Source organism: Mus musculus, chromosome 7, assembly GCF_000001635.26.
Source record: "Mus musculus strain C57BL/6J chromosome 7, GRCm38.p6 C57BL/6J".
NCBI lineage: Eukaryota > Metazoa > Chordata > Mammalia > Rodentia > Muridae > Mus > Mus musculus.
This window is the reverse complement of record NC_000073.6, coordinates 3,450,830-3,476,790: the sequence shown is the minus strand read 5'-3', so window position 1 is coordinate 3,476,790 and position 25,961 is coordinate 3,450,830. Positions and strand designations below refer to the sequence as shown.

At 44.0% G+C, this 25,961-nt stretch overlaps 2 long non-coding RNA genes across 5 annotated transcripts; one reads left to right on the top strand and one right to left on the bottom strand.

The window, feature by feature from the left end:
- Positions 1–957: 957 nt before the first annotated feature.
- Gm35037 lies at positions 958–24,481 on the bottom strand. 2 transcript variants are annotated; one of them, XR_881797.1, is made up of 4 exons: positions 24,324–24,481; positions 24,103–24,153; positions 2,351–2,505; positions 958–2,008 (listed from the first exon to the last, which is right to left on the bottom strand). It is a non-coding gene; the product is annotated as a predicted gene, 35037 (long non-coding RNA). The 2 variants fall into 2 exon arrangements; XR_391115.2 differs by having other exon boundaries at positions 24,103–24,481.
- Gm45920 lies at positions 1,792–8,985 on the top strand. 3 transcript variants are annotated; one of them, XR_001778023.2, is made up of 4 exons: positions 1,792–1,884; positions 1,996–2,194; positions 3,703–3,983; positions 8,690–8,985. It is a non-coding gene; the product is annotated as a predicted gene, 45920 (long non-coding RNA). The 3 variants fall into 3 exon arrangements; XR_001778024.2 differs by lacking the exon at positions 8,690–8,985 and adding an exon at positions 4,836–4,853; XR_001778022.2 differs by lacking the exon at positions 8,690–8,985 and having other exon boundaries at positions 3,703–4,187.
- Positions 24,482–25,961: the final 1,480 nt, after the last annotated feature.

Here is a 25,961-nt window from a genome sequence, read left to right as displayed (position 1 = left end):
TTCTTGGTCCCTTGCTTTTTAGTTAGCATTTTTTCTTTTCCGTTCATCCTCCTTCCTCTACCTCCCAAGAGCAGAGATCCCAGTGCAAACTAATGCCCACTCTGTACGGAGCTTGGGTTGTGCATTCCAGGTGAACGACTGCCTTAGCTCCCCAGCCCCGGGCCAAGGCCTGTCCCGGTTAGTGTTTTGACACAGCCTAGAGTCATCTGAGAAGAAAGCTCCATTAAGGATTTGCCTAGGTCAATTTGGGCATGTCCCTGGGGAATTGTCTTCATTATTAATTTATGCAGGAGGGCCTAGTCCACTGGAGATGGCATCAGCCCTAGTCAGGTGGGCCTGGGTTATAAACAACAGCCAGCTAAGCATGAACCTGGGTGTGTGAGCCAGCAAGCAGTCCCTCTGTTCCTGCCCAGTTTTCCATCAATGATGGATATGAACCGTTTCTTTTCCAAACTGCTTTTTTTTTCCTTTTAAAGATTTATTTATTTATTTTATATATGTGAGTGCACTGTAGCTGTACAGATGGTTGTGAGCCTTCATGTGGTTGTTTGGAATTGAATTTTAGGACCTCTGTTCACTCCAGTTAGTCCGGCTCACTCCAGCCCATAAATACACTGTAGCTGGCTTCAGACACACCAGAAGAGAGTGTCAGATCTCATTATGGATGGTTGTGAGCCACCATGTGGTTGCTGGGATTTGAACTCAGGACCTTTGGAAGAGCAGTCAGTGCTCTTACCCGCTGAGTCATCTCGCCAGCCCTCCAAACTGCTTTTGATGGAAGTCTTTTTACCACAGCAACAGAATGAAACTGGAACAGACTAGAACTCAAACAAATAACCTCTGGATAGGACAGTGACAAGAGGTCAAAGAAATGATTCTGTTACTGGTATTTGTCTGGATCAGGTATTTCCAGGATTGGGGTGTTTTGTTCAAATAACTAGAGACACAAACAAATGGTAAAGTAGCAAGAGGTTTTTATTCAGAAGCAAAGAGAAAACAGGTCAGATACACAGCAAGAGCACAGAAGGCGACCTAGAGTGCTCAAGAACCCATGGTCACCTCCTGGAACTTTCCTTTGTGGTCTAGGAGGAGCTGATTGCTAAGGCCCAGGATGTAGGCGGCCTTTTGACTGTTTGGCTTGGATATGTAAGCCTTTGTTCGCTGCACATGTCTTTACCCATGATGCATCTGCTTTTAGTCATGCATTAGTATAATATTACTATTATTTTTAATTAATAATTAACATTGCCAAATTACAGGGATTTCCCTCTAAACACTTATTCAAAGGACATGTTTGACTTACTTCATATGCTCCCAAAACCTCATCAGCCAGATTGACCCATTTCACTTAGTTTCAGGTAAAGTTTTGAGATGTTTTTGGCCACAAAAGAAAAGTTACCAAACAGCTGTTAGAAAGGAATGACCTACTGCTTATTGGAAGCCAGGTGTATGTTTGTATGTGGTGGAAGTCCCAGGTTGATACATGTATTGTACGGAAAACAGTGTGTATATTACTCTAGCCAAGTGGCATCCTGGGTTACTTAACTATCTCTACAACTTTCCTACCTGAATTCCACCAACTCTGTCTTGGTAAACCAGTGAGTCTTACGGGGAGGGTAAGAGATTACTTTCAAGAACTGGGCTAGCATAGCCAGCCACTATGGGTCATGAAAAAGCTGACCCCAGCATAAGCCACAACTCCTAAAAGCTGCGTCCCAACTCTGCGGGCTGGAGAGTCTCTTCTCACACCAGTGACGACTGCCTTTCTACCCTCCCCCCCCCCCCACCTCACCCTCCACCCTCGGGGTGGGGGAAGGGTCTTGTGAATATGCTGAGCTGGGAAAGCTTCCGGAGCCTTGCAGTTCTGTGTACTCCTTGAGCCTTGTGAGTTTCGTTCACTCCCCCAGTTTTATACTCTTCTTCTCAGCCAGGAGGTGGTGTTTCAATCAGGAGAAACAGCGACTGAGCGGTGTCTCACTGAGCTCTCTCTTCCAGGGCTGTGCCTGAGCTATGGGAAATGGGGATGAGAACGGTCAGTTTCCTTCCACGTGACTTCTAAGCCTTCCCGTGCGCCACAGGCGGTGACCTTCTCCTTCTGTAGCGGCTGTAAACTGTTACAGAGTCACACTGCACAACAAACCTGACACAAGAGATTTACTGGGACAGACACAAGAGGGTGGCAGCCTCTGCTCAGGTGAGGAGCATCAGAAAACTGAGTGGGAGGTAGACTTTATATAAGGTTTCTTCGGTGACAGAGTTTTCCAGGGTGGGGATTGGTGGGATTTCAAATCCTGAATTTGAGGCGAGCAGAGACAAAGCAACTTCTGGGAGAAAGGGTTTGTCGGCTTACCGTTTGAAGTTGCAGCCCATCCTAGTGGGGAAGTCACAGCCACAGGCACTTGAGGCAACTGATCACATTCCATCAATAGTCAAGCGTTAGAGAATGCTCAGATGAGATGGTTCACTGAATAAAGGCAGTTGCTGCCAAGACTGACAACCTGGAACCTACACAGTAGAAGGAGAGAATCAGCTGCCCAAAGCTGTCCTCTGTTATCCATGTACATACTGTAGCACACACGCATGTCACGCAAATGCACACACACACACTAAAATCCTATTTTACTTATGTATATGAGTATTTAAGTGCATTTATGTGGATATATTATGTATGTACAGTACCAAAAGAAGCCAGAAGCATTGGACCCCCTGGAACTGGAGTTAAGGGCAGTTGTGAACTGTTATCTGGGTGCTGGAACCCAGCCTGGTCCTCTGCAAGAGCAGTCAGTGCTATTAACCTTGATCCATCTCTCCATCCCTAAAATTAAACAACAACAAGAACAAAATAATTTAAAAATATTTTAATCATATTTATGCATGTGTGTTTGTGTGCATGAATGCGGCCTTTATAAGCCAGAGGTATCAGATGCTCTGGAGCTGGCGTTATAGGTGATGAAGAGATGCGTGGCTTGGGTCCTCTGCAATGTTCTTAGCCACAAAGCCATTTCTCCAGCCTTAAGAAAGGATATTTTAAAAAGAGAAAGAGGGGGCTGGAGAGGTGGCTTAGTGGTTAAGAGCACTGACTGCTGTTGCAGAGGTCCTGAGTTCAAATCCCAGCAAGCACATGGTGGCTCACAACCATCTGTAATGGGATCTGATGCCCTCTCCCGGTGTTTGTCTGAAGACAGCTGCAGTGTACTCATATAAATAAATAAAAATAAATACATCTTTAAAAAATAATAAGAGAGCAGTGAATCCTTATGCTCAATCACTTTCTCCTTAAAAACATTCTTGCATTTATTTATGTATATGGGTTTGTGAGATGTGAACATGTCATAGCATATGTATGGAGGTCAGAGTATTTTGAGTCAATTTTCTCTTCTCACAAACGTGGGTTTGGGGGATCAAACTCACAGTGTCAGGCTTGGCAGTGAGCACTGTTATCAGTTGAGCCCTCCTACTAACCCTCTTCATTTTATGCAGTTGAAGACCACAGCCTAGAGAATGTTTCCCCCCACAGTGGATGGTTCTTTTCATTTCAATTAAACTAATCAAGATAATCTTTCACAGGCAAAAAAGCTTGTCTCCCAGGGTGATTATAGATTTCATTAAAGCTCTAATTGAAATTAACCATCACATCTTTAATCCTCAGAATTCTTGAAGGGTTTCACTGAGATGAATCAATTAACTCTGAATTCTTTTCAGAGGAACTCCCCAGGCCTTCCATCAGTGCCTGGCCCAGCTCTGTGGTCAAGTGCAAGAGTAACGTCACTCTCCGATGCAGGACTCATTTCCAGAATGTTATAGTCACTCTGGGAAGGTTGCACAACTCTCAGTATCGGCAACAGAAGCAATCACTGGGAAAGGAAGCTGAGTTCCACCTCACTAAGCTGCAGCTTGAGATGCTGGGGGCTATTTCTGTACCTACAGAGCAGCAGCCTCCCACAGTGGTCAGGACAGTCAGCTCTTACAGTTGGAGGTCACAGGTGAGCAGAGCAGCCCATGTTTAAAGCAGTATGTTTTAAAACTACAGTTATTTACTCCTCATGTGTGTACATGTGTACACATGCATGCCACAAGCATGTGTGAAGGGGTCAGAGGAAAATTTGTGGCACTTGGCTTCTCTCTTCACTGTTTGGGGCTGGGGATCAAACTCAGGTCTTTATACTGAACAGCAAACACCTTCACCCACTGAGCCAACCCTCCAGGTCTTTGAATTAAAATAAAACAAAACAAAACTTTGTATGTACATATATGTGTGTATGTGTGTGTCTAGGTGCAAGGTAGCCATGGCATATATATGGAGATTAGGGGACAACCTTGGATGTTGGTCCTCACCTCCAGCCTTGCTTGAGGCAGGGTACTCTTGCTATGTACTCCAGGCTAGCTAGATCGAGAGCTTTTAGGGATTCATTAGTCTCCACCTCCCATCTCACAGTAAGAGTACTGGGATTATAGAACTTAGGTTCTTTTTTTTTTAATTGTTTTATTATTTACATTCCAAATGCTGCCCCCTTCCCATTCCCCCCCAAGAGATCTTCACCCCTCCCCTTTGTCTCTGAGATGGTGCTCCCTGTCACCGTCCCCCAGTTACCTCCCACATCCCACTTCCCTGGGGCTTCAAGTCTCTACAGTATTAGGCACATCTCCCACTGAGGTCAGACGAGGCATATGTGCTACATATGTGCTGTGGGCCATGACCAGCCTATGGATGCTCTCTGGTTGGTGGCTCAGTCCCTGGGAGCTCCCAGGGGTCCGGGTTAGTTGACACTGTTGGTCTTCCTGTGGGGTTGCCACCCCTTTCAGTTCCTTCAATCCTTCCCCTAACTCTTCCATAGGTGTCTCCCTCCTCAGTCCAATGGTTGGCTGTAAGTATCTGTGTCTCAGTCGGGTGCTGGTAGAGCCTCTCAGAGGACAGCCATGCTAGGCTCCTGTCTTCTGCCATCCTCATGATAGAATTCATCTTGATTTATAGCAGTTTCTGCCCTCTGGCTGAAGAAGACGAGTCTTTACAGAACTCAGGTTCATTATCCACTAAGTCATCTCCCCGGCCTTGCTTCTTGAGTTTTATAATAATAATAAATATAATTGTGTTTTTACGTTTACATTTGCAACTAATTGTATTTATAACTTCATCCTCTTAGTTTTATAATTAGAATTGTTTTAATTAATAAATAGATATAATTGATCATATTTATAACTGAGGAAGAAGGAAGAGGAGGAGGAGGAAGAGGAGAAGGCTATCCCAGGCTGTCCTTTAACCCACTATGTAGTCAAGAGTGGCCTTGAACTCCTGATGCTCTTGTTTCTGCTTCCCGAGTGCTGGGGTTAGAGATGTTCCCCATATCTTGCCCCCCCTTTAATTACATTTTTATTATTGTACATTTCTTCTACATAGTGATAGGTTTAATGACATTTTTCTTCCAAGTATATAATTGTTTGGCTTTATTGACCCCTTACTACCTCTGCCTCGATACATAGCCGCTTCCCAAATGGTCAGTTTAGCTCCATTTGTGGACATGTTCCATATTTTGTAACAGGACTTGGCTGCAGACTCCAGGAAGCAATAAAGATGCAAAGTTCCCTCAGCAGGGACTGGAGAAGTGGGAGCTGAGCTTGGGGAATGAGGGTCTCTCTGGGGATTCCAAGCAGGCATCAATGCTGTTATAATAGATGAATGTCTTAGCAGAGGGAACTAGAAAATCTGATGGTCAGGAGAGGAATAAATGATGTGCCAGAGGACACAGCTTGGAAGAAGCGACTTACCGCTGGGCTTTTAGAGCTAAATGTGAATACTCTAATGGCTGTGAGTTAAAATCTAGTATGGCTATATAACGTGTGACTGATTTTAAGATGACGAGCACGTGACTGGAGCACCAGTGGTCATAGGACCTCAGGAAGAGGACAATCAGAAATGAAACCTCAAAAAGAGAAAATCATAGGTGGTGAAAGTTCACGATTGGCAGTGAACAGCAAATAGTCACACATTTGGAAGCTCAAAACATCTATGATTTTTAGACAGGGTCTCAAGTAGACCCGGCTGACCTTGACTCCTAGTGTGGTACCATTCCCTATGTTGAGTCCTGAGTTGCCTAAGAGTAGAGAAAATGAGGCCTGGGTGCATTCATTCTCTCTCTGCTCTTGACTGTGGAATTGAGTTCTTGGCTGAGGATGTGACTTGCTGCCTTAACTTCCTGCCTTGATTTCTTCCAAGGATGGGCTGTATTCTAAAGCTGTAGGCCACATAAGCTCTTCCACAAATTGTTGGGGTTCTTTTTGTTGTTCTTTGCTTATTTTGTTGTTGTTGTTGTTTTGTTTTTCTGGTCAGGGATTATCACAGCAATAGGAATGAAACTAGGAAAGGGCACAAGCTCTAGGTCGCCTTTCATTCTATTCTCTCTCTCTTCCCTGTTCTCCTTTTTACATCATTCCTCCATTCCAGAACACTTTTTGATAGTGGCCTTTCCTGGTCTCTCTCCCAAAGGCTCATCTTCAGACATTGTTGTTGTTGGGTGTTTCTCGTCCCCCCCCCCCCCCAGAAATGTAGAAATGTGATGGACAAACTCCAAGTAGCCTCATGAGCCTTGCCTCCTTGTGGTAGTCAGCTGTATACTCCTCCGTCCTTGAGAGCAGATATTCAGACCTTGCTTCTTACCAACAAGTACAAGAATACAGCAGAATGTTGCTATTATTGAAGTACCACCCACTTTAGGCTGAATCTTCCCATATCAGTGACCATAAGAGTCTGTTTCTCACCCCATGCCCACAGGCCAACATGGACTAGAGTAGTGGTTCTCAACCTTCCTAATGCTGCCACCCTTTAAAACAGTTCCTCATGTTGTGCTGACCTCCCAACCATAAAATTAATTTTTGTCCTATTTCATAACCATAATTTTGCTACTGTCATGAATTGTATTGTAAATATTTTTCAAGATAGATGTTTGCCAAAGGGGTTGAGACCCACAGGTCGAGAACTACTGTTCTAGATGGTCCTTCACTACTCTTTTCCCAGGTGAGTCTAGATTGTGTCAAATTGTCAATGAAAACATTTCATCATAGGTGTTTAAACTCATGATGGATTTTTGTCCAACAGAGCAGGACTCCACTGGCAGCACTAGAGCATGAGAATGGACTGGAGGGGACACAAGACGATTTTAGTTACTGCATTTTAGAGAGTGGGATGCTTTCTCATTTACTTAAAATCTATTTAATTGACAAAGATTGTACTCTAGATGCACACTGTGTAATGATTATTACAAATGGAATACATTCTTCAACACCCACAGTGTGCATCAGACTCCCACAAATTGATCACATTAGGAATGAAAATTTCCCATCTTTCTGTTCTGCACATTCTGGAGAGTGATCTACGAAAGTTATGTTTTCTGTTTTGAATGAGTGAGCTTATTAAATAATAAATAAGAAGAAGGAGGGGGCAATGAGGAAAATGAGGAGGGATGAACGAGAGAGAGAGGAGGGAGGGAGGGAGAGAGAGAGAGAGAGAGAGAGAGAGAGAGAGAGAGAGAGAATTGGATTCTCAAAAACATGGTGATGCCTGTCTTTAATCACAACACTCAGGGGCGGGTAAATCTCTGATGTGAGTTTCAGGCCAGCCAGGAGTACACAGTGAAACTGTCTCAACAAAACAAAACAAAACAACAACAACAAAAAAAACACCATCACCAAAATAAAAAAAGGATACCAAAACATCCAGCCATAAGCCTGGAAGCAGAGAGGTCGGGCCATATGTAGGATGACTATAACCTCTAACTGTCCCACCCCAGGGCCCTGCTTCTGCTGGTCAGACCCCTGGTCCAAAAGATCCCACCACTTCCAAGACAGTGCCACCAGTTTGGTAACTGGGCTTTCTAGTTCTTGGCTTTTGTTTTGTTTTTATTTTCAGGCAGGGTTTCACTACACACTCGAGGCTAGCCTGGAACTATATAGCAAGACTGGGCATGAACTCAAAATCCTCCCACTTCTGACTGGAATGCTGGGATTCTGGGCATGTGCCGCCACACTGAGCTTGTCTGGAGCCTCTTAGCCATTCTGCTAAACTATATCAGTGTGTTTAGGGGAAGCAACAGATCCTGTGACTTGACTTTTAATAAATGATCACATTTATGGCTGAGTGTGAGATTCCTCCTTGGGATTTCCATGTGTGAGGCTCTGCTCAGCTCCCTCCAGCTACTCTAACATGTGCTCTCAGTATCATTTCATGACATGGCTGCCATTGCTCTCTCCACCAGGCAGATGGTGTGGGAGAAGTTGGAGGAAATTGCCCCAGACCATCAGATAGCAAACTCATCTTCCTGACCAACTTCCTTTGCCTCTGCATCTCTCTTCTCTTTGTCTCCATCTTCTTTATCTATAGATGCACTAGACAAGGTGAGTTAAGAGCTTGGGAGGGAGAGGCAAGAGAAAGATTCAAATAAGATATGGATGTGGTGGTGCATCCCTTTCATCTCAGCACTCGGGAGGCAGAGGCAGGTGGATCTCTGGGAGTTCAAGGCCAGCCTGGTCCACACAATGAGTTCTTGGTCAGCCAGGGCTACATAGTCAATTGTGCTCTCTCTCTCTCTCTCTCTCTCTCTCTCTCTCTCTCTCTCTCTCTCTCTCTCATACACATACACACACACATATAAATATTATGTAAATATGTGTAAATTCTTCTTCCTGGTATGTTTTATAGATTCATCGCAGGAAGAACCCCACAAGAGGTAGGTGAATGCACAGTCCTTGGCAAACTTCGCACCCCATTTCCTCAGCCCTACCTCTCTCCAGCCTGTTTTCTGCCTCACTTCCCTCAGAGTCTTTACCCTCTCCCTCAAACCTTTATAACCTATAATTCCATGTTCCATTTATATTCTCCCTTCTGTCTCCCACTCCTTTCCCTCATCCCTCTCTCTCAAAACCAACCATTCTAATTTTTCAAGGGAGGAGGAGGAACTTGTTATAGGTAAGTGATAAGATAGCAGAGAGTCATTACATGATATGATGGCTGCATGTAACTTCAGTTCCAGGGGATCTAATGATTTCTCCTGGCTTCCACAGACTCCTTCATACATACACTCAGGAACATACACACACATAAAACAAACAAACAAATCTTATATATGTGTGTGTGTGTATACATATATATGTATGTATGTGTGTACACACACACATATGTATGTGTACATATGTATTGTGTGTATATCTATGTATATGTGTATATGTGTGTGTGTGTATATATACACACATATTCAGCTGAAACCTGAACATTTGGAGCCTTTGCAGCCCCACAGGTAGAGGAAGGGGATGTGGCTTTGTCTAATGCCAGCATGAGATAGGTAAGCTACCTCTGAGTTTATTATGTATATGTACATTGTCAGTTAGAGACCACAATTTGATTATTTAAATGCATCATTGTAAGGTTTCTCTAGCATGGGTTTCTTTGTTTAGTGACACTGAATGATCACGTGTGTAAGCATGAACATGAAGCCAGCTGTGGTGAGTGACATCTGGAATCCAACACTCAGGCTGAAGCAGAAGACTGAATTTGAGGTCAACCTGAGCTGCATAAGGAGAAAATATCCAACACACACACACACAGATACACACAGAGACACTGATATACACACAGACAGACATGGGTACACACACACACACAGAAACACATATACACAGAAATAGAGACACTCACATACATAGATACATACATATAGAGATACACAAACTGACATAAGAGACACAGGTACATACACAGACAGACAAATACAGAGACACATACACACAGAGACACACACATACACAGACATATACATACACACAGAGACATTGAGACACACATACACAGAAATGCACAGACATGCACATAGACACATAAACAGAGACACTGATACACACATACATGCACACACACAGACACACAGACACAGAGACACACACACAGTCTTTGTTCCCAAGATTCTGTTGCTCAGGTTTGCAAAGCATTGTTTTAACATAGGAAGGCATGAAAGTGTGAACATTTGGATTATCTATATCCTTAGCTCATGAGCAGATTTTGGGTAATTTTCTCTTTGTATGATTTTTGGTGTTTGGGTTTTTTTTTTTTTCTTTATCTTTATCTTTGATGTTTTTTCGTTTCTTGAGACAGGGTGTCACTATGTAGCCCTGGCTGACCTGGAATTCACTGTGTAGACTAGGCTGGATTTAAACTCTCAGAGATCCACCAAATACTGTGCTTTTAAAAGGGCATGTACTATTTTGCTTGGCCCTATTTTAATTTTTTAATTTCAAAATAATTCAATCATAATGAAAAAGTAAATGATACAAATTGAAATACATAGCCTGACATTGTCTAGACAGTGACATTTTGCTTTCTTCTTCTTCTTCTTCTTCTTCTTCTTCTTCTTCTTCTTCTTCTTCTTCTTCTTCTTCTTCTTCTTCTTCTTCTTCTTCCTCCTCCTCCTCCTCCTCCTCCTCCCCCTCCTCCTCCTCCTCCCCCCCTCCTCCCCCCCTTCCTCCTCCTCCTCCTTTTAGTTTTAAATGTTTCTTTTTTGCAGTATTGAGCTTTGACTCAGGGCTTCATACGTTAGGCAAGCACTCTCCCGCTGAGACATATCATATCCCCCATCCATAGCTACCATTGATTTATTTTCCTTCCCCCTCTCTCAGTCACCCATAAGCAAACACTATGTAAGGCAGTTCATACCTCTTCCATGCTTGTTTGTTTGTTTTATTTCTTTGTTTAAGACAGGGTCTCAAGCAGCCCAGGCTAGTCTAAAACTAGCCTGAAGACAGCCTTGAACTCCTGATCTTCCTGCCTCCATCTCCTAAGTGCTAGTACTATAGGCCTGGCTTCACTCTTGTGAATTTTTTTCCATACTTTTATTAAATAGTCAATGTATAGTAATATTTGTACAATTAAATACATGAATAATACATACAAAGTTACTTAAAAAAACCTTTGCAATATTTGGCACATTTGAAACTTTTTAAGGTATTTTAACATTTATTGTTATTCCTCTTATTTCACGTGTGTGAGTGGGTATGCACCTGTGGAAGTCAGAGGATAACTTGTAGAAGTTGGTTCTCTCCTTCCACTGTGTGGGTTCCAAAACTTAGTAATCAGGCTTGTCTGCAAGCACCTTTACCCACTGGGCCATCTCTTGGCCCATTTGAAATTGATTTGTTGTTACTGTTGTTGCTGCTGCTGCTGTTTTAAAGACAACACTTATTCTGCGTAAGTCTGACTATTGTAGAACTCTCTCTGCAAACCAGGCTGGCTTCAAACTCAAGAGACGCCCCTGCTTCTGTGTCCCGGATGCTGGGATTACAATGGTATGCCACCATGTCTGCCTCGGAATTGCTTTAATCTAAGGTATAGATTTGAGTTTGGGTCTCAGTAGGAGTTCTAGTGTTTCTATGTGTAAATTTATATTTTATGTGTACCTTCCTCAACATTAGCTTAGTTTAGCCTTTTGGGTAGAAGTGACAAAAGGAAAAGAATCCATTTAAGGAAACCTTAGAGGAAGGGAAGGAAAGAAGGAAGGGAGGGAGGGAGGGAGGGAGGGAGGGAGGGAGGGAGGGAGGGAGGGAGGGAGGGAAGGTTGGTTATGTAAGCAAACTGAAGTAAAACCCGAGCTGTAGAGATCCTCAGATGCTTACATCCACATAATGAAAACCATTTCAGCTTCCCTTCCTTTGCCTCTCATCTCCATTTCTATTTTTGTGTTATTATTATTCAGACCAGCTGTTCCTATGAGTTTATGACTGATAATGACAATTCCAGACTTACAGACTCACAGACTTTTAGCCAAGGAGAAAAGGGAGGGGTTGGGGGGAATCTTATTTCCTGAATCTGTTAGGAAAAAAAAAAAATTATTGACTCCTTTCAGAAGAGCTAGAAAACTAACATTGAAGTGTTGAATATGAGAGTTAAAAAAAAAAATCAAACATTGAGATTCAGTTGGTAGAGTGCTTGCCTAGCATAGCCCAGGCCTTGGATTCCATCTCCAGTACCACATGAACTTTGTGCAAAGCTCATGTGTCCCAGCACTCGGGACACGGAGAAAGTAGGATCCACAGGTTCAGGGTCATCTTTGGTTTCTAAGTGAGGTCCAAGCCAACATGGGACACATGGCACTGTATTGCAAAGGGAAGGAGGCTGAGGAGCAAGGTCAGCAGTTAAGAGGGCATACCGCTCTTGCAGAGGACTTGGACTCCCAGCACTTATATTGGTTGGATCCTGTTGCAGGTGATATGATGCCCTCTTCCAGTCTCTCTGGACAACTGAACTCATGGGCGCACACAGACACACATGCATACACATAACAATAATTTTTTAAATGAAGCATAAAAGCAAGCATTTATTGCCTGCTTTTTTCAGCTTATAATCATAGACAAGCAATAGTTATGAGAAAAATTTGTTATCTGATTACATTAATGAATTCATAAGGAAAACATAGTCCAAATCCTCTCTGACTACTGCAAGCCCATATCATCAAGAACAACAGATTCCCTGACTCAGTGTCTCTTTTTGAAACATTTGAGGCTTGTGAAGATCCAGAGGAAAGGTGGAAAGGATATGAGGTAGTCATCTTTCTTCTCACTTCCACAGTGATGAATGAAAGACTCAAAGTTTTCATAATCAAAAATATTTGTATTTCCTTAGGGCAGTGGTGGTGCACGCCTTTAATCCCAGCACTCGGGAGGCAGTGGCAGGCAGATCTCTGAGTTCGAGGCCAGCCTGGTCTACAGAGTGAGTTCCAGAACAGCCAGGGCTACACAGAGAAACCCTGTCTCAAAAAAAAAAAATCTATATTTCCAAAGTCATGAAGACTCAGATCTAAGTCCTAGATTTGTGAAGTCCTAGACCCTTAGAAGACAGACGTTTTTCTGAAAGGGAGCAAGCAATCAGCTTTGTGGCTATAATATTTCAGCATCTATAACTGATATGTAAACGAGCATGGGTGACTATGTTCAAATAAAGCTTTATATACTAAAACAAGGAGGGAGCCATAGTTTGCCAAGTGCATTATGTGAATTTGAAAGAATGACCAGAACTGGGGAAATAGAATTAGGTCTTCTAGGATATCAAGACTTTCCTTTTTAAACCTCAGGGTGGGATGGCTTCTCAGGACCTTCTCATATTTGACAAACTGGGGCTCATCTATCTTATAGTGGGTGTAGAATGTCCTGTGAGAAGGCTAAAGCCCACAATGCTTTGGAAAGACACTAAGCAAGCTCAGCAACTTGGTTTTGCTCATGCTTTCCTCTTCACGGCCTGAGTCATTACCACTCGGAATGCAGAGATGGAAGCCAAATGAACACGCTGTACTATGCTGAAACCCACAGGGACTGCTACATACAGTCCCTCACAGGCAAGCCTATGGTCTTATAGAGAGCCACTAGCATATCATAACCATAGACCAAAACGTACACAGCATCACACAAACACAAAAACACAGGACATACAAGTATACACACACATGCATGCACACATGCATGCACACACACACACACACACACACACACACACACACACACACACACACAAGCCTGTGTTCCCTAACTCAAGGGTTCTGAAATCAGAGGTCATGATTTACAGCTAAGTCTGAATGTCTAGGCTGTAAGCCCTAGACCATCACCCTCTGCATGCCCATTCCTGATTAAAGTCTAGGGCATGAAAGGCAAGAGGAGGATGTTTCATGTCATCCAGATGGCTATAACAATTGCACCATAGACTGCAAGACTTATAAATAACAAAAGCTCATATTCTGAAGGCTGCAGTCTGAGATGGAGGTCTGACGGATTCATTGTCTGCTGAGGGCTCAGTTGTTCCATAAATAGCTTCTCTGTGCTGTTACTTTTTGTAACAGGTGAGGCAGGGCCTATGAGACACCTTATCATGTAAAAGGTGTGAAAGATGCTTACTGCAAAGCCTAAAGAGTTGAGTTATAACCTCAAGAAGTACATGTTAAAAGGAGAAAACTTTTACTTCCACAAGTTGTCTTCTGACCTTCATGTGTGCAGATACACGCACATACACTCATGTGCACGTGCACACACACAAACAAACAAGTAAATAAATAAATAAATGTAATTTTAATAAACAATTTAAGTAAACCAGTGAGACTAAAGAGATGACTCAGTGGTTAAGAGCACTTGCTCTTGCAGACAGAAGACCAGAACTTGGTTTCTAATGCCCACATCTAATGGCTCATAACTGTCTCCAACTCTAGCTCCAGGAGTTAGATGCCCTCTTCTGATGCACTCTATATACATGAGTATATACCTACACTCATGTGTGCACATGCGTGCACACACACACACACACACAAATCTATTTTTTTAAAAAAGAAAACCAAGATCTTTTTGATTGAAATTGTGTTTACAGATCTTATCTGAGAAGTAACAACTTTTTTCATTTTTATATTTGTTTATATTGGAGAAGTAACGCCTTAATATTTCTTTCAACAAATGAAGGAAGAATATCACTCCATTAATTCATACTTTTTTGCTTTTCTCGATGATTCAGTTTATTTTATTTCAGTTTTTAAAATTTCTGTCCATTTTTTAAAATGTATTGCTTTGTATGTATGGGTGCATGGGTGTGTATGCTGTGGTACATGAATGAAGGTCAGATGACAATTTTGCAAGTTCTCATCATCTACTTTTGAGTGGGCTGAGATTTGAACTCAGGTCTTCATGATTGCACAGCAAGCACTCTTGCCTACAGAGCCATCTCTTCATCCCCTATTTTATTTTCTGTTTATGATGTGTGTGTGTGTGTGTGTGTGTGTGTGTGTGTGTGTGTGTAGGTCTTGTACATCTTTTGTCAGCTTTATCTCTTAAGTAACTTTAGATGTTTTTATTTCTAAGTGTTAGTATAAATGGCATTCATTTAGACATTTCAGTTATTTCTTTAAGGAGCTGGGCATATAAACCAGTCACTGTCATTAGGGTTACTTACAGGAATATGGATGAGAAGTTTTTTCAACAGAATGGACAATTTACCAGAGACTATGGTGGGATAACATTATTGTGCACTGTATAAAGATTGTCTTTGTATTATTCAAACGCTGATTTCTGTGACAACAGAGTTTTGAATGCAGATTGGATTTTGATACTATTGTTATTCACATGGATGCACCCAATCTTGTAAACACTCCCTCCAACTGCTTCTAATTGGCTTAATAAAATGTTGAACCGCCAATAGAGGATAGGCAGGAGAGATAGGATTCTGGGAAAGAGTTAGGCTCTGGAAGATTCACCAGCCAGACTCAGAAGAAGAAGCAGGTACCAGTACCCAGAACATAGATTAATATAAACGGGTTAATAAGTTATAAGAGCTAGTTGGGAACAAGCCTAAACCAAGGCATTAAGCATTTATAATTAATAAAGTATCCATGTCATTACCCAGGAGCTGACAGACCAGGAAAGTCATGCTATAAGGCTACAGTACTGAAGAAACTGTCTATGAACAACAGTCAACTCTCTGCAGAGCCTCAGGGAGGGGTGTTCAGCTCTCTGTACTTTGTAGGTCTTAAGAATTAAACCCAGGTTGTCAGCAGACACTGAACCTGCTGATACACACACACACACACACACACATTGAGATGAGGTCTGGAACTCATGACAGTCCTCTTGCCTCAGCTTCCCAAGCTGGGACTATAGACACAAGCTAGCCCACCTGGCTTCACACCTGTGTCCTTGCATGGTGAATGAGGTAGCAAGACTCTAGGACCTCTTAGAAGGGTGCTGATCCCATTGCCCCCCAAGGGTCTCATCTCATGTGGGGAATTACATTTGCTATGGTAAAACACCATGACCAAAACAGCTTGGGGGAAAGGGTTTATTTTGTCTTACACTTCCATGTTTCAGTCCCTCACTGGGGGAAATCAAGCAGGAATCTGGAGGCAGGAACTGAAGCAGAGACCACTGAAGAGTGCTACTTACTGGTTTATAGAACCCAGGACCATCTGTCCAAGATGGCACCACACCACATCAACTACCAGTTAAGGAAATGCCCCCATAAACATGCTCATAGGCCAGTCTGATGGAGGCAACTCCTCTACTGAAGTTTTCCCTTCCCAGGTTTCTCCAGCCTGCATCAAGCTGACAAAACACATACATTTGGGCTGTAGTATGCACACAGATGGCCCATGCAGAAGTTTCAGGAATATAGCTCTTAAAGGAGCCTCTTCCATCCATCCCAGCCTCTCTTCTCACCCCAGAGCCTCCCTGTGACTGAGGACCCAAGTTTCCTCGGGAGCAGCAGGTGGTGAGGGAGGCGCATCCGCAGCTCCTCTCCTTACATACAGTCACGCTCTTTAAAACTTGGGAGCCCTCAGGACCATCTGTCCCCGCCATGTGGAGGAAGCTGGTCTTTAACAAGAAATAAGAAAGATGATTCAAAACATCCAGGAACCGGGGGTGAGTGGTGATGCCTTCAGCTTCGTTTTCGTGATTCTAATTGCTTCCAAACTCAGCATCCCTCTGTTCTCTGAAGCTCCCTCAGTCTATCAGTCTCTCTGTCTCTCTATCTCTGTCTCCATGTGTGTGTCTCTCTGTGTGTGACTGTGTGTGTACATGTGTGGCACATGTCTGTGAGGGTGCTTGGGCAAGTAGAGGATAGAAGACAACCTTGGGTGTTATCCCTCAGGGCCATCAACCTTGGTCTTTGAGACAGGGTCTCTCACTTGGCCTGGAGCTTGTTGATTAGGCTGGGCTGGCTGGCCAACAAGTCTCAGGCACCTTCCTGTCTCCACTTCTGCAACACTGGGTGTGTTACTTAGGGTTTTACTGCTGTGAAGAGGCACCATGACCAAGGCAACTCTTACAAAGACAGTATTTACTTGGGGCTGGCTTACAGACTCAGAGGTCCAGTCTATTATCATGAAGGTGGAAGTATGGCAGTGTCCAGGCAGGCATGGTGCTAGAGATGGAGCTAAGAGTTCTACATCCTGTTCTGAAGGGAACCAGGAGAAGACTGGCATCCTCAGGTAGCTAGGAGGAAGCTCTCAAAGCCCACACCCACAGTAACACACTTCTTCCAACAAGGCCACACCCCCAAATAGTGCCACTTCCTGGGCCAAGCTTATTCAAACTACTACACTGGTATTACCCGATATGTTATCATCATGCCTAGTTTTAGTTCCTGTGGCTGAAGAGATGGCTCAGTGATTAAGATTATCTGTTATTCTTGCAGAAGACTCAAGTTTGGTTCATGTACCATCTGTACTTCCAGTATCAGGATGCCCAATACCATCTCTGATCTTCTTGGGCCCTAAGCATGCATGTGCATGTAGTGTACATTCATACATGTGGGTGAAGAACTCTTACATATATGATAAAGTATTTTTAAAGATTGTAAAGACTCAAAAAGGGGGGGGGACCCCCATGCTTGTTACTGACTGAGCTACCTTACCCAGTCCAGTCTATATTCTTGACTGAAACAAAAAGAAAAAGAAGGGTCCTAGATGGGCATGGTGGCGCATGCCTTTAATCCCAGCACCTGGGAGGCAAAGGCAGAGGCAGGTGGATTTCTGAGTTCAAGGCCAGCCTGGTCTACAGAGTGAGTTCCAGGACAGCCAGGACTACACAGAGAAACCCTGTCTCGGGGAAAAAAAAAAAAAAAGGGTCCTTCCAAATCTATGTTTATTATAATACTAGCCACAACAGCCAGAGCATGGAATCAGTCTAGCTGTCCATCAAGAAATGAATGGATAAAGAACATCTGGTATATACACAAGAGAGAGTCTTATTCAGTCTCAAAAGAAAAAAAAATGAAGTTCTACCTTTTTCAAGAAAATGAACTGGGGGTCACCATGTTAAGTGAAATAAAACAGACTCTAACAGCCAAGTCTCATCTATTTTCTCTCATATGTAGAATTAGCAGGTGAGAGGAGGACACAGAATTGGAGGGAAGATGTCTAGGGATATAAAAGGATGTCATTGGGGTGTGCCTGCATGCATGTCTATATGAGGATATCATATCCCTGGAACAGGAGTTAAAAAACAGTTGTGAACTGCCATGTGGGTACTGGGAATTGAACTTGGATCCTCTTTATGAGCAACGAGTGCTCTCACCAGCCTCCCTCTACTTCCCTGTCTGCTGCTGTGATAAAATGTGCTTGCTGAAAGCAACTTTCCTTATACTTCTGGGTCACAGTCCATCACTGAGGGAAGGCAAGACAAAAGTTCAAGGCAGGAACCTGATGGCAGGCATGCTTGATTTGATGCAATCAAGTAATTCACTCCACAGCCAAAGAATAGCAAAAACCATGGGCAATTTTCTATTGCTAGCTCGACAGCAGACTAGTTTTTACTTAGCCAGCTTTCTTATACAGCATGGGCTCATCTTTTCTAGGGATGGTGCCACCTGCAATGGGCTAGGTAATCCTACAGGGCAGTTCCTTGTGGAAGCGCCAAGGATCAATGCAATTTAGGCAATCCCTCAATTGAGGTATTCTTTTCAGATGGCTCTAGGCTATGTCAAGTTGACAGTTAAAATGAACTGGGACAAAATCGATAAGGGATATCCTTATGCCCTCTTCTGACCTCTGCACATGCACATAGGTGAGTTCACCTTCGCGTGCGAGAGTGTGTGTGTGTGTGTGTGTGTGTGTGCATGAACATGTGCGCACACTTGCACACAACAGGCATGCATGTGCGCACACATGCACACACACACACACACACACACACAAATAGATCTATCTTACATATAAAAAAATGTTAGAGAAGAAAGAAAGATATGTGAGGCCTCAGTGGGAAGGCTGCCATCTGCCAGCCAAGGACAGCAGCTTTTGTAATTTTACTGTTCTTGAACAAGGAAAAAAAAAAAAAACCCACGTCCTTGGAGAACTACTGACATTTGATCCCCAACTTTCAACCTGCAGACTGTGAGAAAAACGAATTTGTCCTGTTTTGTTTTATCGTCTGGTCCATCCCTGAGGGCCGTGCTGGAGAAGAAGCTGAGAATTATGGGACTAAAACTCTGTTGTTTGCAGCTTTGGATAAAAGGTTGGGCTGAGTGAAGATGGATAATTTCCTTTCTCATTGTGAACAGAAGATCTCCAATGAGGTTCCTGTTTGTGGGGAGGCCAGCTGTCCCTGACTTCACAAGAATGCTGTATGGGGGTGAGGGGCTCTCAATATGTTGGCATCTGTGATCTTAAAAGAGTAGGGAAGGATTTCTCAGGACACATAGCAGTTGTGGCTGCCTGCATGCGCGCGCGCGCGCGCACACACACACACACACACACAAAGTTAATGGGAGTGAATTTGTTCATAATACATTGCATACATTGAGATAAGGTGGTCACCCTATTGTGAGCACAGAAGTTGTATAAGATGTAGGCATGCCAAACAATACATCATCTAGTCAGCAAATAGGCCAAAGGAAGGAACATGCAGTTCTCAAAAGAAGAAAGAACGAAGAGCCAAGAAATATATGAAAAAGCATTCCATCCATATCTTTAGTCATCAGGGAAATGCAAATCAAGGCTACATTGAGATTCCATTTCACCCCACTCAACATGGCTATCATCCAGGAAATCAGAGACAAAATGCTGGAAAGAAGGAACTGAAATAGACCCGTTATTCATCGCTGCTAGGACTGTAAGCTGATGCAGCCACTATGGAAACCAGGATGGAGGTTCCTCAAAAAAATAAAAAAGAAACAGAGCTGGCCTATGTATTCTGGGCATACACGAAAAGGAACCTAAGTCAATATAGTACAGAGACACTTGAGTGTACATGCTTATTGCAATACTGTTCACAACAGCCAAGATTTGCAACCAATGATGCCCATCAACCAAGGAATGAATAAAGAAAACACACAAATGCACAGGAGAAGAGAATAAGGGACTTGGGAGTACTTAACCCAATCTATATCCCATCCCATCCTCACAGACCTCAAAGCTAATAGAGAAAGACAGGGTGGAGCTTGCATAGTGGTGCACACCTTTGAACCTAGTAATTGGGAGGCAGAAGCTGGTGGATCCCTATGAAGTCAAGGCCAGAGTGGTTTACACAGTAAGTTCCAGGACCAACAACTGGGCCTGTGTAGACAGATACTGTCTCAAAGAAGAAAACAGTGTAGACAGATTGAAGAGTCAGAGGTGATAAATTCTTACAATGAGACAGTTTTGTGGACACAGCAGGGCAGCTAGCTGCATATATGAACTCACAGAAGTTCTGACGATATGCACAAGACCCGTGCAAGCTCAAAGTGCCACACCCTCGATGGAGAGCTATTGATAGCTTCTAGGAGAGTCAGTTTTCCTTAAAGGTGTGGCCCCTGGTGGATTGATCACGATCTGTGGGATGGTCCTACATTTGAGTATTTAGGCAGCAATGAATTTCATAAGAAAAAGACAAATTGAAATTGAGTAGGTAGAGAAAGGCAGTGGATCTGGGAGGAGTTGAGGGTGGGTGGTAAATACGATCGAAATACATTCTGTGAAATTTTCAAGGAATTAATTAAAATACTATTTTAAAGGGCTGGAGGATGGCTTAGCAGTTAAGAACATTTGCTAGTTCTCCAGAGGACCTGAGTTAGGAAGCCAGAACCTGTACTCGGGTTGTGGGGATCTGACATACCCACACGTAGATATGCATAAAGAACATTCTTTAAAATACTATCTCTCCAGCCCCAAAATACTGTCTCAAAATATAATAAATACACAAGATAGTTGCATTTAGACATAAAGAAAAATGGAATTGTGACCTTTTCAGGAAAATAATGGATGGAGTTGGAGGTCAACCAAACTCAGAGAGAAAAATACTGTGTGCTTTCTCTCATTAGCAGAATCTATATTTACATACATGTGGTTAAAAAGAGGGGAGGAGAAAGGAGAACAGCAGGAAGAGGGGGAGGACAAAAAAGAGAGAGAGAGAGCAATGGCAGAGGGTGACCATGAACAAGCTGCAGTACTATACATGTATAAGATGTCATACTAAGGGCTGACATCATTCATGAAACCCATGGTCCAGTCCCAAGCATCGCTGGATATAGTGGTGCATTCCTGTAATCCCAGCACTGAGGAGGTGAAGGCAAAAGGATCAGAAGTTTCAAGGCCGTCTTTGGTTCCATAGACAAATAAAGGGCAGCATGGTCCCTATCTCAAGGAGGTGGGGGGAGGGGAGAGAGACTGATACCATCTCGTATGACGCATCTTATTTACAAGACAGAAATCAAGGTGGGATCGGGCTTGAAGCTTCTTCCCTGCTGGTTAGACCTCATCTTGCCAGAAAGTGCTTGCTCTTCAGAATGGTGGGGGAGAATTGCCATCAACAGCATTATTCAGCTGGGGACCCTGTGTGAACACTACCAAACAGCCAGACACATGCTGTAGCAATGGCAAGTCTGCACTGGGTAACTAATTGCTTTCTGATTGGACTTGAGGCCTGCCTTACAGGAGGGAATTCATATCTGGTACTATAAACACAGTCAAACATCCGTGGCTGGCTGGGTGCTGTTACCTTTAATTTTAGGATTCAGGAGGCAGAGGTAGGTAGGACTCTGAATCTGAGGCTAGCCTGGTCTATAGGAAGCTCCAGGCCAGCCAGGGCTACATAATGAAACCCTGTCTTGAAACTAAATAAAAAAGATAAAACATGACTTCTCATCCACTTTCCTCTTTCAGTGCTGGGATGTTGTCTGGCTTGAGCCTGTGCAGCAGGTCTTATGTATGCTGTCAAGGTCTCTGAAAGTCCTTATGTGTGTCAGGGTTTTTTTCCCCCTCTGTCTGGAAGACACTGTGTTAGAGTTATCCAGCACCTCTGGCTTTTGCAGTCTTCCCTCCCCTTCTTCCAAATAGGTTCCTGAGCCTTGAAGGAGGGATTTCATGAAGACATCCCGTTTAGGCCTGAGTGTTCCAAGATCTTTCACATCAGTCCCTCACAGCTACAAACCTTTCATCCTGCAGTGGTTACCGGCCTGTAAGACATACTGGTGCAGCCATGACATAAAGCTTATGGGAGTAGCCAACCACTTTTTAAAAACTATATTTAAGGCCCACTCCATGAGATGGGGCCCATATCTGACACTGTTAGCCTGTCATTGCAGAAGGCCTGGGCTTGGTTTCCAGCACCAACATTAGGAGGTTCACAGTGGCCTGTAATTCCCGCTTCATGGGATCTGACAGCTCTTCTGGCCTCTGTACACACACATACACACACACACACACACACACACACACACACCTTTTTAAGTTAATAAAGAAATGGGTGTGATCATTCTATCAATTTCCCCCATCATCCATCTATCAATTTCCCCCATCATCCATTCCCTTGGGTACAAATCTTCTGTCTGGTTGGTTTTGAGTTTGTGTTCTGGAACTCTCTATGTAGAGCAGGCTGGCCTCAAACTCACAGAGGTCTGTGTGCTTCTGCCTCCCGAGTGCTGAGATTAAAAGCGTGGACCACCATGCCCAGCAAACTTGACCTAAATCTTTGCCTGTGACCTTGAGCACCATAGAAGGTGTGTCTAATGACCTTCATAGGCATCTTAGGTCGGAAAGACTTCCAGTCACTTTTTTATATTAGCCAGATGCAAGAAGAAGCAGCAATCGTGTCAGCTCGGTAATTGAAACGCTTTGGCAGGCTGCCTGCAGCTGCAGAGTTAGAACATTCAGCTATTTCTTTATCCCCACCTGGACCTCCTAATCCTCCCCTGCTCTCTCACAAGCATGCAGGCCTCTCATCTGCAACTACTGTACTGGGAATGCATCTCCTCCGTCAGTCACCTAAGGACACCTGAACCCTCAAGGGGTCCTTTTGTATATTTCTAGGTTCTCTCTGCAGTCCCACTACACGCCTCCAGGTAGCGCTCGTGCAAAACTTATATATTAAAAAAAAAAAAAACAGGGTTCCTCTCTCTCTCTCTCTCTCTCTCTCTTCCCCCCCCCCCGTTCTGTGTCCATTCCCCTCCCCCCCCCCCACACCCCATCTCAGTAAGCTGGCCTCAAACTCTTTATGGAGTTGAGGTTATTTTTGAACTTCTAATCCTCCTGGTTCCTCCATTTCTTGAGCGATGAAATTTCAGGCGTGCTGTTACACTCAGTTTATGTGGTACTGGCTTTGTGTATGCTGAGTTAGAGCCTTCCCCTTTCCTCCTCCTCCTCCTCCTCCTCTTCCTCCTCTCCTTCCTGTTTGTTTCCCCCTCCCCCTTCTCTTCCTGCCTCAACCTCTCTGATAGCGCCACTAGTGTCAGAGAAAGCGTCCACTACTAATTAAGCTCATTTTACCAGAGGCTTTAGTGGGCTACTGGTTTCCTTCACCAGGCCCCAGGAGACCAGACGAGACCGTCATAGCATCCCCTGTCATATCATCTAACGGAACTTTACAAGGGTTTATTTCCAAAACCATAAAATTCCCAGTCCACTTGGGTCAGCTCGGTAAGGAAATCCCCTGTGCCCTTAGCTGGATGATGAGGCCAGTGAACTGCTCACCGGTTTGGGTTTTTCTATCTTCACACTTCTGCTGCCTGAAAAGCTCACCTCCCGCTGGCCTGCCCTCCTTTCGCAGCTCACTCAAGCGCCTGGCCTTTGATTTTTAATGGTGAGGTGCTGCTTCATTGGGGACCAGCTAGATCTTTCTGCTAAATCCTTTACAGATTCGCTTTTTAAATTCTACTAAGGAACACAGGCAAACAAACCATTTGTTGTTGTGATCTGGCCTGTGAACACTGCAAACAAACCGAAACCAAGGAAGTGCGAGGCTATACCTGGCCAGCCACCTAAACTTGTGAAGCCATCACACGTTGAGAACTGTGATGTGATCTCACAGACACTGGAAAAAGGCAGAACAGAAACAATTGAAAGGTTTCATACCCCAAGTCCTGCGAGGCTTAAGTCATACTCAGCTCTTCCGTGTGTCTTACTCTTTCTCTGAGAACCTCTTTCAACTTACTGCTGGGCTTAAATCTGTGTAAAATCCCCATTTAATAAATGTCAATATTGTTTTTTAAATAGACAGACAAACAAACAAGGTGGACAGTTCCTAAAGATAGTCTCTAGACCCCCTGTGCATATGTAAACACATACACCCCAGCTTATTCTAGATGCATACATTTAAAGTCATTAAAATGAGAGGTGTTTATCCCCTTACCTGACTGAAGGCCAGAATGTGGTCATCTCAGTGTGGATTGACTCAGGAGCTCTGTGATATCGTAAAAACAGCAGTCAATTGATCGCTTGTGTTTATTTCTCCCTCTCCCTAGAATTTTCCTTTTTTTTTTTTTTTTTTTTTTTTTTTGTAATCAGCCCAGTATATACACAAAACCAGAAACTGTATCACTAAGGTGCATTTTATTCAGAGAGCTGAGCCACCTGACAAGATAGTGGCTTATCGCCTTAAAGATCTGCCTTTCGTGCCATCTTTAACTAGCAGCTTTTACAGGGAGGGGAAACAAAGGCAGCCAGTTCTTCCAAAGTTTCCTCTTGCCCCTCTGGTCAAGTGGCCAGTCTTGTCTCTGAGATGTGTGGACTTAGAGCTCGTCCCCTTATCCTCGCCTGGGGGGAGGGGGGCGTGTCACAAACATCAAGGTCCTGAGGCTTTGGGTGGCATCTAGATTGAAGGTTAACTCAGAGCAAACAAACAGAGAGGAAACCAGGGATCCTTCATGGGACTCTTTGTCACATTAATAAAAGAATTTAAGAAGCTGGGCAATAGTGGTGTGTACTTTTAATCCCAGTTCTTGAGAGGCAGAGGCAGGCCTATCTGTGAGTTCAAGGCCGGTCTGATCTACAGACCACATTTCAGGACAGGGGTGAGGTGAGGTTGGGGGCCACCACGACAGGACCGAAATGGGGAGTACACTACTGATAGTTTTGTAATGTAATGTGTGATGAGGCGACAGGAGAGGTGTCTTAGCAGGACATGAGAAGGGGGATGTGGGAAAGAAAGGGGACAGAGAGGGACAGAAAGAGAGAGAAAGAAGGGAAGAAGCCAGCCCAGAACAGGTGGAGAAAGTGGGGGAAAGAGGACTCAGGGTGGGGGGGGGTGGGCGTGGGGTGTAGAGACAGACAGACAGAGAGAGAGAGAGAGAGAGGCCAGAGAAAGGCAGAGGGAGGCCAAATAGACCTTTTCTAGCAAGCCAGGCTCCTACCTGGCTGTTGCTAGGTAACTGTTGGGTGGGGTCCAGAAGAAATGCTAACAACTGTGAAAAATGGATCTAAGAATGGACACAAATGGAAGCTTATGGACAATGTTATTAGAGATTAAGAGAAACCCCCCACCCCCGGGGAAGGCAAACTGTAAACTTCAGCTCTCCTCTGTCTTCCTCTCCCCCTCCCCTTCCCGCTTCTGTGTGAGTGTATTCTTATACTACAGAGTATGCAGTCAGTGCCCCATTGTCACCCTGACCTAGCATTTTGACCAGCACTTGCCTGTTAGCCAAGTCATCACACCACCAGCAGCCTTTCCCTCTCTTCCGAAGTGACTCACAAACCTCCGAGAGCCTGCAAGTCTGCGCTATGCTCCCCAGACATCAAAGGGGCAACTGGTGGCTCCTTTCCACCTACACCCCTGTTGCCTGCTGGTGATTCAGAGAAAAAGCTTTTCTCCAGGCTTCTCTGAAATCTGTAAGAAGCAATACCCTGAACTCTGCCTCTTGAGTCCAGCGTCTCCTCAGAGGCCACCACACCACCACCACCAGCACCACCCTCAAATTCTGCCATATATCTGCCCATGGGGTTAAATATTTAATAAACTTCTTAATCAAAAAGATGACCCGTCTCAGTGTCCCCTAAATGCCAAACTCAAGACTTTGCTCTGCCCAGCTCTCAACCCCTGCCCCCAGCTTCTTGGAATCTCCATTCTACTCTCTGCTACCATGAGTTTGACTTTTTTAGGTTTTACATTTGGGTGACATCATGTGGTGTTTCTTTTTCTGTGCCTGCTTCATTTCCCATAACACAACACCATCCAGGGAGCATCTGTGTTGTCGAAGTGACAGGGTTTCCTTC